This window comes from Thermobia domestica, chromosome 8, assembly GCF_964235325.1.
Source record: "Thermobia domestica chromosome 8, izTheDome1.hap1.1, whole genome shotgun sequence".
Taxonomy (NCBI): domain Eukaryota; kingdom Metazoa; phylum Arthropoda; class Insecta; order Zygentoma; family Lepismatidae; genus Thermobia; species Thermobia domestica.
The window spans coordinates 20857756-20876370 of NC_137461.1; the positions used below are offsets into that span (position 1 = coordinate 20857756).

The window sequence follows — 18615 nt, forward strand, 5'->3', positions numbered from 1 at the left end:
TTCAGAAACAAATAGACGTTCAAATAAAGTGGAGATCATTCCATTTAGCTACCTCAATTTTGCAAATCGCTTCATGTTGTATATATTCTTTAAAAATACATATATGGATGAATACTTTATTTAGACAAAGGATGCCGAAACAAGTGGCCACTGCTAATCGCAATCGACCCATGCTTGTTGACATCTCTACGTGTTGTTTATATGTGCAATGTGGCAACAGTGGGCGAGGACCATGTGACAAGCAAGCAGTGAGGAGGGAAGAAGCTCGTGCTCATCCGGGTTGCAGGTCGGCCTGCTGTAGTCGGATCCATGCGCTTAAAACAGTGTAGAAGTTGATTGTGGCTCTTGTCCTGCTGGCCAGACGGAGTTTTTACACCAGGTAGGTCTCGAAATGGATACTCTTTATTTTCCCAATGCATTGTTTTACTTACTGTATTAAATAGACTTCGGCCCTGGGCATTTTTTCTTTCACTTTCTGGCTTGAGGAGAAAAGTGTGACGTAGTAGGGGGAAGTTCGGTAGATTTACGAGCAACAACATGACTGTGGTGGAGCACGCCCTAGACATGTTACGTCACGCCGAGAGCTCTGATTGGCTGTTGCTGGAGCTCCATACATGTGAATTTCGTACAAGCATGGAACGGCAAGGTAAGCTCGTTATAACACTTGGAAATTGTATTTTAATTTCTTCTTGGTGTTTTTGTTGCATAAAGGAGCTCATCTGCAGTAAGGAACGTAGAATTGTGTATACATTGCACTTATGAGCACGTGACTTTGGTATGGTGATGTAGATTGCAGAAAAATCTCTGTTGCTAGCAGATCGAAATTTTGGGGCGACTGTATTGAACGTGTAGTGGTGGTGTGTGCTATGCTGTGCTGCGTTGCCTATTCAGTGTGTAATTATAATGATGAGCTGTACCCGTTTCGCTTATTAAATGTTTGGATGCTTGTTCCTTTGGTTAACAAGTGCCCATCTGTTGTGAAAGATAAAAATTGACTTCTTCCTTGTGTACGAAAATCCATGCGAAGATTGTGGAAATCAGGCTCGTGTAAGTTATTTTGCTGCTACCGCTCCCCCCCCCCCTCTTTGTACCTCAAGAATAGCGACCCCCTTCCCTAGTTCTCATGATTTTTTTTTTTTTAATTTCGTCAACCTAGACACAGTAGGGCATATTGCAAACGATTTATTGGTTCATTTAATTACTATTTACACTAACATTCCGTGGAAGTTTGATTTTGTGATAGATAGATATATTTTTTTTTAATTCAGTTTGTTTCAATAGCAATATTACGTAGACTACACTAATCCACATCTATAATTTGGTTTATTATACATTCGAGAATCTGCTATAATATTTTGTATTATTTCCTTTTAACAGCAAAAAAAAAAAAAAAAATGCAGTGTGTGTTACGTAGCTCGTAAAAGTTTTTAAAATGACTACACTGCGTCGCAAAACTTACGAAGCAAGGAAAAAAATATTCCAGTTGTAAAGTTCATTGCAATTTTTACTTACAGTTGTTCTCTTGTTTCGAAAATTTTATTTTTAAAAGAAATAGAACTTCTCATTTGTTATTATATTCTGGAAAATTGAAGAATACATTTCACGAATATCACGGTGTCATAAAAAATATATTTTGACAATATTGGGTGTTTATTATTATTTTGTACGTATGAGTCTTAGACAATTAACTGTAAATATACATGGAAATTAAAGATATTTGTTTTTGTGTACTTGTGTGACTCAGCAAGGAATCGCACCTTGAGGAAAATGTGTACATACTATACAGGGTGGGCCATTTTAATTAATCCACGGAAATATCTGAAAAATGATAAAACATAGAAGAAATGTTTCAAGTACACGTTATATATTGCTAAGGGGGAAACCCAATTCCGCCAAAAGTACCCCCTTTCCGCCCCCCTAAATGGGGGTAACGGGGGGTAACTTTGAAATGTCAAATGGGAACATGGGTCGAGTAATACATCGTTCGAAAGGTCTTGGAAAACTAAGTAACGCTGTACCAAAAGATGTTTCGTATTGTGCACCAGTTTCAAAATGGCCGCCATGATATGGTTCCAAAACTCCAGTACCCGTAGTATGAAAACCATGGAAGATAAATGAATGGAACAAAATTGAAATACGTAAATATCATAGGGCATATCGAATGATGTGGTCCCTGTGATCCCAGCGGTTTCCGTGAAGGGGTTTTGTGGGCTAACTTCAAATTTTGAATGTCTGACCGGACAACGGTTCGGGCGTACGCTTGACCTACCCAATGCTGTTTGGAAGGCAGACTTCATGCATAGAGAATTGGTGCACTAAGTTAACGCGGATGGCCACAGTTACATTTTGATTAACTATTAGCATTCATGTCATATTGTGAGCTTGAGGGACGAAACGGTGTGTACATATATCCCCGAAATACTTTCTGAATAACCAGCACGCATTGCATAAAAGAATCTCTTTTTTTTAGTCACTACAGCGTCATCCTCACAAACAAATGTTTCGACCACACCATACCTATTTGTAAGGTTAGCCTTAATTTACGAATTAAAGTAGAGCTCTCGTTTGAACTTTCACTTTACTTTCCACCCCACTCACATACAGAGCGCAGGGAGAGATTATTTTGCAGGACTTGGATTTCTCTCTATACATTATGGCAATTTTACTCTAATATTTTTACCTCTGTTTTATTATTCTCGAGCCTTGGAACGCCTCAGTGGTTTTCCTATTTAATTTTCGTTATTTTCATTTATGTCTAACCGTATTCATTCTATGGGCACTAGACGTTTTCTTAAACACAGTCACCATGTCTTTGCGATCATTTTGAAAACGGTGTCTCATGTCGAAAATTTTCTTACAGAAGCTGTTTGATATTAATTTGTCTATGTAACGTGATGTTACTCGCTTCAAGCTGCTATTTGAAATTTTCAATTTGGCCCCGGATACCTTTCAGTTGGCCCTTGGAGTCACCCCGACAACACCTCTCGATGTGCCTTACGTCAGTTAGCTACTCCAGTTTTTCTTCTGTTGATTTATCTCCAATCGCGTTCATACTACGGGTACTAAACCTTTTCTCTGACACGGATACTATGTTTCGGCGGCCTTTTGAGAACACTGCCATTTCACATCAATCGTTTTCTCCAGCAATATGTTAGATTTTGCAAGATTTATCGAACGAGGTACCACTCGACTCATGTTACTATTTGAAATTTTGAAGTTAGCCCCCAAGATCCCTTCAGGGAGGCCACTGGGATCACAGGGACCACACCGTTCGATATGCCCTATGATATTTACGTATTTCAATTTTGTTCCATTCATTTACCTTCCATGGTTTTCACACTACGGGTACTGGAGTTTCCGAACCATATTATGGCGGCCATTTTGAAACGGGTGCACAATATGGAACATCTTTTGGTACAGCGTTACTTAGTTTTCCAAGACCTTTCGAACGAGGTATTACTCGACCCATGTTCCCATTTGACATTTCAAAGTTACCCCCCGTTACCCCCATTTAGGGGGGCGGAGAGGGGGTACTTTTGGCGGAATTGGGTTTCCCCCTTAGCAATATATAACGTGTACTTGAAACATTTCTTCTATGTTTTATCATTTTTCAGATATTTCCGTGGATTAATTAAAATGGCCCACCCTGTATATTGATTTCTTGTATCGTAAAAAAGATATTCGTACAAATTGATTATAATATTAGTATGAATCAATCGATAAGCGTGCTTATGAAATTATGTAAATAATCTAATTAAAGTAAGTTTGAGAACAAAGAAATAGATAAGGATTTTTTTTGTTTAAATGTTACCAAAATTCAGAAACCATATTCAATATTATTTCATTATTTGAATTATTATGCATTGAATTACCCAGCATATAGACATATTTACTTCATATCGTAAAATTCATATATTAATGAAAACCGTGGCCTACGCAAGGGGGATTTTGGGTTTCGACTCCCTCTTGAGCAAAATGTAATACAAAAAATAAGCATGTACATGGACACTTGAAGCTTGATTCCTCCCACCTTGACGAAAGTCTGCGTACGCCACTGAATAAAAATAAAACTTAATTTAAACTTGATGCCCATGAAAGGCTATATTCAGCTATGTGATGCACAGTGAGTGCGTTTGATTATTTCTTAATTCTAATAATTTTCTAACTCTCAATATTGGATCAACACTCTGCTTCCACCGAGAATGAAATCCTGGACCACGAGTACAATGGTTTTGTGAGAGTGCAGTTCTGCAGCATAGCATAAGATAAAATAGTTCATTATTTAATGAAGCACAGTACTCGTTCCTGTCTGATTCAAGAGCCAGGAGTATTTTTTTTTCAATCCATTGTATTTTTCTTTGTTAATTGCAGTAGTTTGCAGTTTCTTTAGAATACCTTAATATAGTGGAACTTCCCTTAATTGACACCTCTCCATAGCGCATATCTCCCTAATACGGGCCTTTTTTTATTCTTGCAAATATAGGAGAGAACCTCCCTTTATGGACACAACCTTCCTTTATCCTGTTTTAGTAACCTCTTAATAACGAACAGTACTTATTCTCTGCTCATGTATATTTAGCACAGAAAATACTTTCTACAATTTGGAGATAAATCTTCAAGTGATCCCTCCAACTAGTCCATGAGTTACAGGAAAATTTCGATCAGAAACTAGTGTCGGCAGAATTACACCCAGACCCCCCCCCTCAAATTTATTTCCAGTCATGATTGGTTAAGTTCAATATATATTTTCAGTATTTAATGATAATGTAGTATATTCTTGCAGGATTAGTAATACAATCGATAAGCGAATTAAAGAACGTAGAGCATGGGCGCCAGAAGAAAGTTTTCTAAGGGGCCATCTCCGTAGTTGATATATTACGTGGTTTGCTATATTACTTATACATTTTCGTGAGCCAGGGGGGGGGGCATCCGCCCACTCCCCTTCGGGCGCCTATGACAAACGAGAAGAAAATTATCACACTAGTACCATATTTTCCAGTGCGCGCCTATATAAACATGTCTCCAGCAATGCCCAGAGCATCCAGATTGATACAATATAATAAAATGCTGCTTCTGACAAAGCACTTGAATTTCTGAAGATAAAAAGTGACTAAACTAAATACATGCTTCCTTCAGGGATGCAAAGGATTGTTGTGAATCGAGCTTCAGATGGTTGAATGATTTCACGGGAAGAATAGGCTTAGCTCTCGTTGGTCAGCTGAGTAACTAAATCTACAGAAACACGGCATTTTATAAATACGATAAGCTTAAATTTTTTAGCTTTATTTGAACAACATGCAGGAGCAATTTCGTGCTCGGAAATGAAACATGTGACCAGTGAAAGCAACTGTTTGAGAAAAACGCATCCGGTAACAGAGTATAAACACAATTCTTTGATAACGAGAGGAAGTGTGAACGGAAGGACAGTTTGGATGGGATTTACTCGCTCTCAAAGCTCGATAACTGCGGACACCAGTTAGGTGTGGGTGTTAGTGGCAACGAGTTCAGGATTTCGTTTCGGAAGGAGCAAAATCTAAGTCTACTGCCTCATTACATCGTGTACGTTGGTTTTCTCGGGGTTCTCTCGTTTCCTTCCACTTTCTTCATTCCACCATTTCATTCGTTTCTCATCATCACGGTCTCTAGCCTAGCCAGCATAAGCGTGGGACGTAAAACTGAAAGGTTTAATTTTATTTTCCTACTACCTCATGTTTCAATACACTCCTGGGCGTTGTTGCATTTGTATGAGTGGGTGTCGACAGATTTCCTTCACAAGCCTGAATCATTCGTTCAATTAATAGTAAAATTACTTTTACTTAGTTACGTAATACATATACAATTATGACCTTTGTGGAATTGTAATCTTAAAAGTATTAATCAGGGACGTATGCAGGGGGTAGGTCCTGGAGGTCCGGACCCTCCCCGAAATTTCGACTTTGTAAATTTAGCCTAATTTTAGGAATTTTAACATAAAATACACTCATATTGAGTTTGACCCCCCGAAATGTAAATTCCTGCGTACGCCACTGGTATTAATCTATACTCCAAATAAATGTGTATATTTTGATTTATAAAAACAACATTGAATTGAGAATCGGTTCTTAGATCAAGTAAAGGATAAGTTATGTTCTTTTTTGACACTTCAAATAATAACTTATGAAATGGAATCAATATCCTCAACCCAAAGGTTTGTGAGCGTTATAATTGTCTTGTATGACTTGCAGGTTCTACAGACCTTTCCACAGTTTAATAGGGTCAGTGAATCAATAATTCACGAGTAGGGTGGCCAGCTTTTTATCCATATGTTTCACAAACTAAGGGTAAGGAAGTAGAAATGTTTTAGTTTAGGTTAGGTTAGGCCAAAGGAGATGATGATTGAAGCAAGAATTGATGGAATGAGAAAGTGGGAGGAAACGGGAGTACCCCGAGAAAAGCCATCTACATAATGTTGTCCACCACAAACTTACTTGGCCGGGGCTCGAACGAGGGAGACTACGCACCAGAGATAAATGCTATACCACTGAGCTACCATGCCCCCAGGCAAATTTCAGGCTATCACACGTGAGCCCAATGAGGTTAATGAGCGCAAGGGGAAGTTTCGGAGTTCAAACGTTTTTGATCAAGATCTGGAAAAGTTTCTATATGAGCAACATTTACTTATATACAAACTTCATGCTTGTTTTGAAAGGATATTAGATTTAGTGATTAACCCCCCCCCCCTCGAACCAAACCACTTGGCGCAGCGGCCCGATTTGTGGGCCTCAGCCGCTCCACGCCATCTGTTAGCGATTGGTACAACTATGTCCAACGTAGCGACAAACGCGTGATCACGCTAACTAGCGTTTCGGGCGCTTTCTAGACCAAGTAGCCGCCACTTCTTTTATTCACGCGACTCCCCCAGTTTTGCCTCATGACGCTGGGGATTCGTGTCCACGTGGTCCCGGGTTCGATTCCTGGCTGGTGCTTCCCCAATAAATCCCCTCAACTTAATGAAATTGTGCGTACGCCACTGAACCCTAGTTCCCTCGATAATATCGAGCTCGTGTGTGTGCCAGGCTGAAATAGTGTGAGCATTACTGAGATAAGTGAGTGCGAGTGACATTCAATATTGTAGGCGCAAGCCCGGGTTAGCTCTCATGCCGCTAATAAACTTAAAGGTAACAAAAATCAAAAACCGTAGGCCAACCATCGTTATGTAGTTTTTTTTTTTTTTTTTTTTTTTTTTTAATCACCAGGCGTTTGGACACTGGTAACACGCTTTATGTTAAATGGAAAAGCAACGTTGCCAGTTCATCAGGCTCTTCCCTGGGCCTTCATTCCAACAATATAGCATTGCTGGGGAACGTATTCGAAATATTCTATATTTCCCCACACAACAACGTTCATGCTTCCCTTTCATTTTGCACAGTATATGATATCCATTTCGGGAGAGTCTAAAGCTTTAGGGGAAGATCATTGTCATACACTCAGCCGACGTATTACGCACTTCTAAATAAACTCACTAACAGAAGACTCCATTAAAAAAAAAGAAAATAACACTTTCACACTACTTATATGTTTAATTTTTAGGAAGAGGATGATTCTTACCCTGTTAACGTGTATGGACTGTTTTTGTTTGCATTGTCCGTTCGATCAGCCTGCTAAACTGTAAACTATTATTATTATTATTAATGATTGACAAAATAGGGCACCTCAGCAGTGTGAAGCACAAATGGCTGGTGCGATTGGAAAAATTACAGCATTTCAGAATAAAAACCATCTATTTCCAACTTTGTTCTCTTTCCGTTTTTTTCAATTTACTCATAACGGCCTATGGCTCCAGACTTTATATACACCCTGTATATTGGAGTACACCTAAGATAGGTCAATATATTCTGTACAAGCATACCGCTAGGGGGGCGTCTTACCGCATGGGCCCGATAGTCACTTGCTCGCAGTCCCCAGCACGCTGGTTTACGTAGGCGCCTATAATGCTGTCCGGTAGTAATTTATTCAGTTTGATCATTGCCAGGGAGTATGAAGCAATATGTCGTGATCCTTGACACATAAGGATCAAATATTGTCTATTTAGCGCTAGTTATTGTGGTTGACTTTCCTTGATATTGTTAAGATTCTTTGAGCTTTGTCTTCCGATCCCCCCCCCCTTCTTTTTTTCAGTAGTATATTCTTGCTGAGTGTCGAATTACATGGACAAGAAAGCTTTTTTTTCTCTATTGTGGTTAAAATGCATGTATGTTCATTCCTTTCTGTTCACAATAGTACATAATTCTTTCTACTTCTTGAACGTCTCAAATTTCCTTTGTTTGTTTATTTCATACTCATAGTTCTTCCTTATCTTTTAATACCTGCGTTCCCCCCTCCTCCTGACGATCGTAGTGTTATCTACCAGCAATTTGCGATGCATAACAATAGTGAATGGTAAGTTTCAGTAAATATTTGTTTTTCACGTACACTTTAGATGGTATTTATGAAATATAATAATCAAGTGTTGGACTAGGAAAATTGTTGTTATATTAGGGTGAACTCGATTCGCTTTTAGTGGTAATACACAAAGGCGCCGATTTCTCTGTAAATTGGGGGGGGGGAGGCATTCAGATGCAGAAGGTATAAATATGAGGGTTTTAAGACAAATTGCATTAAAATTATGCCAAATATTGTATATTCGTAAATACAATAGGGGGCCCACAAGAGCTTTGGGAGGGCCCGGGCCCCCCGGCCCACCAGGATCGGCGCCCTTGGTAATACAATCTGTTCGGAAAGTAATATAACCGAATCTACAAATATGAAAGAAATATTTATTTACATAATAATAATAATATGTATGTGGGTGATTCTGAAATTAAGTGGAATTTTGGCATTGGAAAAATCTTAAAAATTAAAATCGGAGAAATAATGTATAATTTATTTTTTACACACCTAAGGGCTAAACAAATACAATCATTACAGTGGATGAGGTCAAGAAAATATATTTTTTTAAAAAAATGGTAATTTATTTTTTTGACAAACACGGTGGTTACATTAATATCCACGGAGGTTACAAAACATACTCAGTGAAGATATATTTAAGTTTTATTCACTAGTAAAATGTAAGACAATGTAATATTTTGAATTGAATACTTAATATAGATTTGTGCACACATCTAAAATTGTAGTAAACGTAAACCGGAATGTTCTATTTTCCAAGAAAAGCTGTTCCAATTCCGCAACAATGTCCTTAGTATCCACAGTGGCTCTATTTGCTTTTGAGGGAAACACAATTATGAGTTCTGCCTCTATTCTGTAAAAAAAACTCGATTTTTTATTCCGAGATGTTAGTAGACATTTTAAGGTCACGTAATGTCTGATGGTGTTTCTGCTGAGAAAAAAATTGTAGGTGGCGTACTTGACGTATAGATGGAACACTTATATGGAAAGTATTATAAAATATGCGTTTTCAGTTATACGTCTGTTGTACGTTAAGTCCAAATACTACAGGAATAACGCATGTAACCTATCTTTTCCCTTCCGTATGAAACAATGTAGGTAGTCAGGATCTCATACAAATGGACGTATACAACATATAGCTGACGAGGATAACATAAGTATATGCATGTGATATACAGAAAACTGTTAGATGTCAGACATCCTGCAACGGCATGATGTAACATCTAAGGGCAGTGCCTATGTAGCATACGGATAGCGTATGCTCCGTACTGATTTCTATAGTAAGCAAGAGAATACCGTATATTTGTACAATATACCGCTCTCCGGATAACGGATTTTTCTCTGTGCAGCAGGCACAGAGTTGTATTGTCCCTCATGAAAATGACTGCCTTTAGTGTCAGGATTACATTGAAAGGAGCTTAGTCTGTGCGTATTTAATGCCAATGTGTTTCTTCCCCATGTCACTTTATAGCACTTCCATCCCCTTTGGTAGCTATAACCAAAGGAGATTACCCCCCTCATTTCCCTTGTAATTCGCACACTGCCAACAGATGTAAACACGAAGCGTGGAGAACATTTTTTACACAATGACTGAGGCAACCATAATATAACTCGTGATATCAATATATCTACGAAATAGTTAACATGGAACATTGAAGGATTTTACAACTGATTTCAACATATCTATTGTTTTATTCATTATAAACATATGGAGAAATAAAAGTCTACTTGTAGCTACAATTGGCTACTTTATTGGTTGAAGCAAAACAAGTAAAGTTGACTCGGGCGGAAACTGAACCCGTCACCCTTTGCACGAGAGACGTAGATGTTCCTCAATCTGTCATGCCGTCACTTAACTTCATGCGTCGTACGATATATGCGGCGAGTCGGAAACTTCAAGACGCTTTTTCTCCGTTATTTTTGGCTGTTGCGCTCTTCCGGTTTGTAATATTAACACTTTAAATATGCACTACCACTTTGCAAAAAATGGACCCGAATCTCATTTACCAAAATCTGCTTTCTCCTTGTTAGTTTTATTTCGTTTTGCAGTTTTCTTACCACTTTTCTTTCGGCTGGTTTCTACCCAGTCAAAATTAGGTCCAACAGTATAATTCCTTACGACATTTCGATTGTTACCACCTTATCACTGTCAGGAGGAGTTGCCTCTTCCAGCATTTTATTTACCTCTTCCTTCTTTTCTTCGTTTCTTCTCTTCTCTATGCCATCTAACTTTTTCACGTATTTTTTTCCTCTGGGCTCTTTTCTCTCGTTTATTCATTTCTGCTATTTTTTAAAATCATTCAGCTTGTACTTCTGGCTTTGTATCTCTCTCTCTCTTTTCTTTTGAATTCATCGTATAATGCAGGATCTGCTTTTATTCTTTCTCTTTTTCGTCTTTCTGATTCTCTTTTCATTTTTCTTCTCTTTTCTATTTCTGATACCTTACTTGGCTTTTTCTCTCTACAATTAACCCTTTTATTTGATTCCATTGTTTCTTTTTCACTAGCATTTTTTGTGCCATTCTCTCAATAAAATAAAAAAGTAAATCAATAATTTTAATAATCCAGGTTTAATCAGCAACAAACCTGTATTTATTAGCTTCGACTCTACAAAGTGCACATCCTAACACCTAACTTCAAACATTTAGTGCTTTTGTTCAAAGAGATAAGCAACAACAAATGATACATATGTTATATTTCGAAGTTTTACTCGTGTATAACACTTAATTAAATTTTAATTCAATATTCATCAGCCAAATCATATATTATTGAAGACAACATGTAATTTATATTATAGTAGCATGTTTAGCAAACATATGATAAATTTTTTGGAATTTTTCCTCCGGGTAGCTCTAATAGGTAGCATTTCAATAAGAAGCTCATAGTAACTTAAATATATAACTATTTTTTATAATAATATCATGAAATGCTCATTATGGTAACCTCCATGAATCATGTGTAACCTCCATGCTAGATAGAAGCCACGGAGGTTACTTCCATGGAGGTTACAAAAGTGCACTTCAGACAGCCTGATACTCAAAGCTAGAAGTCTATACATGCAATGACTTCGTTTTTAGTAGGAAAACTGCTATTTTAACAATAATCAATTGAAAAAACATTTTCAACATTTTAAATAATAAAACTAGCAAATACATGGAGGTTACAAGATCAAAGAGTACACACCTATTTTCCACAAGATGTGAAGATTTTTCTCGAACACAATACTGCACACACACTTATCAACATATCACTCACAAAATGGCTGCTCTGAGCTTCACTTTCAGATCTAGAGACTGGACAGTGCTGCTTCCTAGTAGAATTTTTGGTAATTTTAAAAGTAGTCCATGGAGGTTACCTCACAACCCAGGGACAATATTTTCGCATTAAATAGGCCATGAAAATAACCTTAAAATTTAATTTCTTGCTATGTAGTTTCATTATTTATGTCTTACAGTAGTAAATTATGCTGATTTTTCACGAATTTTCTAGTGAAAATATGTTTTTCTCTTCTGTTAATGTTGAAAAATGTTGGTGGGGACACTCCACGGAGGTTACATTTCACTTATTTTTCGCTTTTTTAAAAGCAGAAAAATAAAATAAATGTTAAAATAAACTCTGGGAACACAAAGTACTAATTAGTTTTTATTTAATAATAACTTTGTTACTTTAATATTGTATATCTAGAGGCTGAAAGATCAAAGGGACTGAAAATTCCCCTTAATTTCAGAATCACCCATGTATGTATTTTAAATTCTTCAAAATATTGTCCTCCTGCATGGACACATCTTTGCTAGCGGGATTTCCAATCTGCGAAGGCATCCTGGAAGGTCTGTTCAGGAAATGCGTTTAAAAGCCATTTCACAAGCTCCTTTCACGTCGTCAGTTGTTCTGTAATTATTTGATTTGAGGGGAGATTAAATAAAAAAGGGAAACAAAAAGAAGTCTGTGGGATCCAAGTAGGGATTGTACTGTGATTGGGGCAGCGTTGCCACGTTAGATTTGGCCAGGTAGCTGGTCATGACGAAAGCAAGTGTGGGCTGGTGCATTGTCATAATGAAATTTCCAATTGCCGCTGATGTCTGGTCTTTGATTTGCTCATTCGAGCCTTCTTAGGGTAAAGGGATGCCGAGGTTGCCACTAGGCACTTTGCCTCTTCGTTTCGGAGTCGTACTGGAATATCCACCTTACATCAGCCGTGATAACATATAATGAGTGAAGATCATTTTCACACATTTCCAAAACGTCCTGACAAATTTCCATCCGGCGAGATTTTTTGGTCATTGGTCAAAATTCTTGGGACAGGCTTCGCTCTCACTTTTTTCATGTACAAAATCTCTAGTCACAATTTAGTGGACGATAACTTTTGGAATTTTTCATATGTTGGCGAATAAACGAATACTCATTCGACGGTCTGTATGCAAAAGTTCTTTCACACGAATCAATATATTCGTCGTTTGAGGAAGTTGACGGCGTCCAGCGCGAGCTTCGTCGTTTATCTCTTCACGGACTTACGAAAACGCCTTATGTTATCTGTAGACTTGCCTTTGTCATAAACACTCATCCCCGAAGGCGTGTTGAACCGTTGGAAAAGTTCCGCCAAATTTCACACAAAACTTGATCGCGTTTCTTTGTTCCAGTGAGCGCTCCATCGCAACTAGTACAGTCAGAAACAATATTAAGTATAGGTTGGAGCTGTTATTTCTTCTACCTCCAACCTATACCTAATATTGTTTCTGACTGTACAAGAGATTAAACAGAGGACTACGAAGTCGTCTGTTTTTTAGCTTCGAGAGCTCAGAGATAACTGAGCAAACGCTCGCTGGGTAGTTGACTCAACACAATTAGGGATGCGCACGAGACAAGATTTGCGGCTGTCTCGACTCGAAAATGTGCTCTAAAAGTGATGTCTCGACTCGAAAAATGTATATTTTTCTATTGGAAGAGCGTTGTCTGGGCTCGAATGTTGTCAGGAAAATCCTGTCTCGACTCGTCTCGTGCGCATCCCTAAACACAATCGATCCTGGCGGATACAGTGCGCCGCAACGTACAGCCACTTCACAAAATGTATTACAATATTTTCCGGACAGACCTTCTGTGGCTCTTAGTATGGAATCTGGCTTTTTTTTTTTAACAGACTTGAGAAAAAACCATGAAGATATGAAATGATAATGAATACTAAGTAGGCGAAAGCAATGAGTATTCGAAGACTGCGTCATATGTAGAAGTTAGAGGGGAGAAAATTAAACTTTCTATAGATATTATTCGAGCAAGTGTTCCGTATTAACACCACTGGAAACGTATTTAAGAACACCCAGTAGGAATTCACAGATCTAACCTGGAATTATTACTCAAAAAGATTAACAGGCCCATAGCTAGAGATGGTGAGCCATTCTGGAGCTTTGAGTGTTTAATTAAATATACGATTAAAAATTTAAAAAAAAATAAATAAAATAAATAGAAAGTGAACTTAACACTTCCCAAAAATAATACGCCCCTATCTCAGTCTTTATGTACTGGATAGGAGACTATAGTAGGTAGTAGCAGTGATTTCAGGTTTTCCGGAAACTTTCAATAGATGGGGATGAAAGTAGTACTGCAAGATTACTGGTAACCCAGGTCGAGCCCGATCGAGGAGATGACTTTCGTATCTCCCGGGGATTTCCCCTCCGAGCCACTGCATGAAATCATCACTAGAAGGGTGATCCCAATATGACGCCCATAAATATCCTGAACATGTTATACAACATGTATAAAAACACACAATTTAATAGCATGCGTAACGACCTCGAGCAGTAATCCAAGAAGTTATTCCGGCAAGTAGGCGGTTGTACAGATGCTGAATATGTCAGGTATAGTATCCCACGTTACTGTTGATCCCAGCGTGCTCGGTGCCAGCGCCTGGCTACCATGTTCCACACATCTGGAGACTGAACAGGTTAGGCTAGAAAGTAGAGCACGCTGCGTGAAGACGTGCGTTATCCAGCTGGAACATTGGTCTTCACTCTGTTCAGATAAGGTCAGAGGAGATTTACAACGTCGCGATTGTATTACATATTTGTCATATCTCCTGAATGAAAACCAGAGTCAAGCGAGGGTAGTTGTAGTTTATTTCCATACCAGGTGTGAGTTCCGTACAGGCCCGTATCCAGGGGTGGGGCGGGCCCCCCTAAATTTTTGATGGCCCATCTAAAATTTTCACGGTAGCCTTGCAAATGAACTATAATATGGTTGGATCGCCCACCCTAACTTCAGCCGGGTCCCCGTACATTTTTGGGCTGGCTACGGGCCTGGTTCCGTACAGGAAGTGCGAACATGTACAGAATCGTCATCTTGTCCAAGGCAAACTATTGAATACCACCGCCCTCCAATTGCCTCAAAACTGTTTTTCCAGACCAGCAATAAACAGGTGTCAGGGGTGATCGTGCAAGAGAAGCACGGGAAGGTATACGTATCGCCAGCAGTCAGTAGTTTAGTGATCATGCACGCAAATGGAGGTCCATAAAGTGGCTCTCATTTTACTGGCGGTCGCCTTTGTTCACTTGAGGCCTCGCAATCCCTGGGCTCCAAGGAACTTTGGGAAGTACTGACTGAGAAAAAAAAAAACTGCTGTGGAAACTTTGTGACTATAGATTGGCCACTGACTTGTCAAGGGGAATTCTGCTGAGTGACCACCCGGCCTCTTGTATCCGAATTATATGACCACGCCTCTCGCACACAACTACGACTTTCAAATTAATATTAATATGCTCGTATCACTCGTTCGAATCGAACACTGTATGCGGGGTCTTAAATGCGTTTCCATCAGTGTATATAATTCTTCGAGGAAGTGTTTCTAATTAAAATTATTATTTGAAAAGAGTGGCCCTATTCATTAATCTAATGGCTATCACGCGTGCCTTTGGAGCATGAGGTCCGGGGTTCGATTCTCGGTGGAGAGCATCGAACGCACTACAGTACTTCATATCCCACTTTAAATTGAGGTCTCGTTTTGTTTAGTCACACTGGTGACAGAGAACAAAGTAGATATAAACCAATTGAATGTTCGTTATTTGCATCGGTGGTGTTATTCATTTATTCGAGCAATACACAGTGTGGCAATTTGGAAACGAGACAGATTGTAAGAAATAAATCAACTTACCTCGGTTTATTCAACGTAGCTCCAAGCACACAACGTTGTATTATGACTCATTAAGTCATGAGATGGCTTCTGATTGGTGGAAACATCCTTATAAAAAAAGCAAGGAAACAACCCTTCGGTGCTTCTACTTTTACTGTGGAGGAAAAGTAAATAATCACAGCGGGACATGCCTGGCGACTGCGAGTTGTGGTAACACGCAGTAGGAGTAAGACAGAAGAAAAGAAAGATACAAAAATACGAAAGACAAAAAAAAAAAAAAAAAAAGTACAGCAGATCGAAACCCCAACAAGGACATTTTACTGAGAGTTTTAATAAGATAATACTATAGATGGTTTTCAATTAAACAAGAGTTGAGGTTGTGTCGTCACGTCGTGAAAGTGACGTTTTGTAAAATACAGGGTGGCCCAAAAGTAGGTATACAGTACCGTACTGCATTTTATATAATTTCTTATTGTTATCCATCAGGTAGATTTAGTTTCTTTGTTATTTGTTCTTAATATGTTTTTACTTACATCTTAAGCTCGGAAGAGTCGAAGAAAATAAACCCATAAACTAGAATGTTATACTTGAGTTGAGTTGATTTTGAGTTTAACGTCCCGTTCAGCAGCGAGGTTATATGAGACGTGGACCTACTGATTAACGTGGAATCCGAACCACATGAGCTCCCGCCGGGAATCGAACCCGGGTCTCCCACGCCAAAGGCGCGTACGCTAACCGCTTAGCCACGGAGGAGCTCCGAATGTTATACTTGTTCAATGCAGGGATGTATACCTACTTTTGGGCCACCCTGTATATGTGTTTCTATTGGAAAAGCTCTTTTTCCTCTCGTGAGGACTGTAGCACTGGAGGCAACTTATTTTAAAAATGTGAAACAAACTGATTAGGATATTATTTAAGAAGAAAATGTATTATATTAGGCGTATGAAGGGAAAATGCAATCTTTGAATTAACTAACATCTTGCGTATATACATTTTTGACATAAGGAAATTTATTATTAATGGAAGAATGTGGAGAAAATAAAAGGAGTTATGGAAAATAATTGCATGAAGTTTGAACACGTCGTATGGATATCTTAGTGAACCAACACTATCATTTTCCTTTCCATCTAGGTCAAATATATTATGTCTAGTTGTATCAATATAATGGAAACGCCTCAGATGTCTGGCTTATCAGCGGTGGTGTTTGTACTACATGATGAGCAGTAGAACGGCAGCGTTCAGTTGACTGAGCAGATGGTAATAGTGTAAAACAGGCGACCTCTGATTTCCAAATACGACAAATTGTTGACGCTCGTTATGTGATGTGAGAGTGACGGAAGTGGCAAGTTTGTTGGAAGTGTCGCAAGGGACAGTGTTTAAAGTGATGACGGCTTACAGAACTCACTTCAAACTCATACAGGCGAAGAGGAACAATGGTCGAAAGAAAACCGTCAGAAACCTCCTGCCGAGCAACAAAGCAGATTGTCACTCAGAATTGTTGTGGGACTGCGGTGTAAGTGGCAGGGGAGCTCAAGCAGCACGCCCCACAGCCCGAGTCGACAGTCACAGTTACATGATTTGCATTTGCGGGATCGGATTGCATGGATAAAACAGCTTATAAGAGACCATAAGCCGACGCCAGTGGTGTCCTGAGCATACAACATGGACCGCTGATTGGAAACACGTGATTAGTCGGATGAGTCATGGTTCACCTTATTTTAAACATAGGCTGCGTTTATGTGTTGCGGATGACCGAAGAGGCGTATGATCCGTAGTGCTTCCGCCGATCTGTGAAACATGCCTGCGGCTTTGTGATACTGTCGTCCGCAATATCCTGTTTTTAAGTGGTCCTGTGCTCACCCTTACCGGTCGCGTCACTGCCCGTGATAATTTCGACGTTTTAGCGGACGATATGCGTATTCCATGTATTCTTTCCGGGTAGTGATCCTTTTCTAGAAAAATGCGCCTATCCACAGAGCTAAAGCTGTCATGATGTTGAACACCATCCCTGGCCTACCCAATCTGCGGATCTGAACATAATTGACCATCAGTGGTCCGTTTTGGAGACAGGAATCCGGCGCAGATCCCTCCCAACCTCTCTCACGGAACGTGCACTGCACGAAGAATGATGTAGTCATCTTGTTACCATTCGTGTCTGCCGATTGCGTTACTATTCTACGTCGTATCAGAGATGGTCTGAGGGCGCAAGGTGGACCAACGCCGCATTAATCTGATTAGTCGCATTATTTTAGGTGTTTACATTCAATTGATGAGGCTCTATATATAAATGCTTTACACACGTGTACAATTATGTTAAATGAAAAATCAAGATACTAAATTTCATGTCTCTAAGGTAGCCTTCACATTATAATCCTGTGAACCGCTCGCCTTAGCTGCAGCTGTTAGCTTTACATTACCTTAAAATGTACGCCTTCACACATGATCTTCGGTGCAAGTGAGCTGCGACGCTGAGCTGCTATGAAGATCACCCCGCCAGTAGCTGGCTCGAGCGGACTGCTGGCGGGGAAGAAAATAACACACAGTCTTATGAGACCCCTTCACACGTAAGCGTGAACTCAGAATGGAGAAAAGTGTACATATATTTGATATTGAAAATTTTCTTATTTTGGTGTTATTCTGGTAAAATACATACTTTATACTATTATACAGTTCGTCAAACGAAGATGTAGACACCCTGGAGTTTTTTTTAAAAAAATCTTTCATCTTCTGTCAGATTAGGAAACAGACTGTAAAATGAACATTCTTCAAGTCTTGATTGATTAATAGGATCAATCCACATTGTTTTGTATCTCCTTTTCCTTTTTTCCTTGCAATTTATCGCTAAGATTAAAGCTGCAGCTTCTTCTGGCCCAAGCATGGCTGCCATTTTAGTATCACGATCTTGTGAGGGGCTCAGAAGTTGTTCAATCCCTTCACACTACAGGTCACACGAGCGGCTCACAAGATCCTAGTGTGAAGGCAGCCTAACCTTTCAACTTTTAATTTAATCTCTTCTACTTCGAATTTTCAACCCCTTTTTCTTCCTTTCTAGGTCAGATAATATGCTGAAGTATG

General features: G+C 39.1%; 1 protein-coding gene across 3 annotated transcripts in view; it reads left to right on the forward strand.

Annotated features, from left to right (window-relative positions):
• The first annotated feature begins 226 nt into the window (after positions 1-226).
• Positions 227-18615, forward strand: part of LOC145692764 (uncharacterized) — a 473880-nt gene continuing 455491 nt past the window's right edge. The window contains exon 1 of one of the 3 annotated variants that reach the window (XM_081768217.1): positions 227-379. The gene's annotated coding sequence lies outside the window, so the exon portion shown is untranslated. Of the gene's footprint in view, positions 380-514; positions 647-711; positions 1048-18615 lie in introns of those variants that run through there. The other 2 variants (XM_081768218.1, XM_081768219.1) reach the window with 2 other exon arrangements.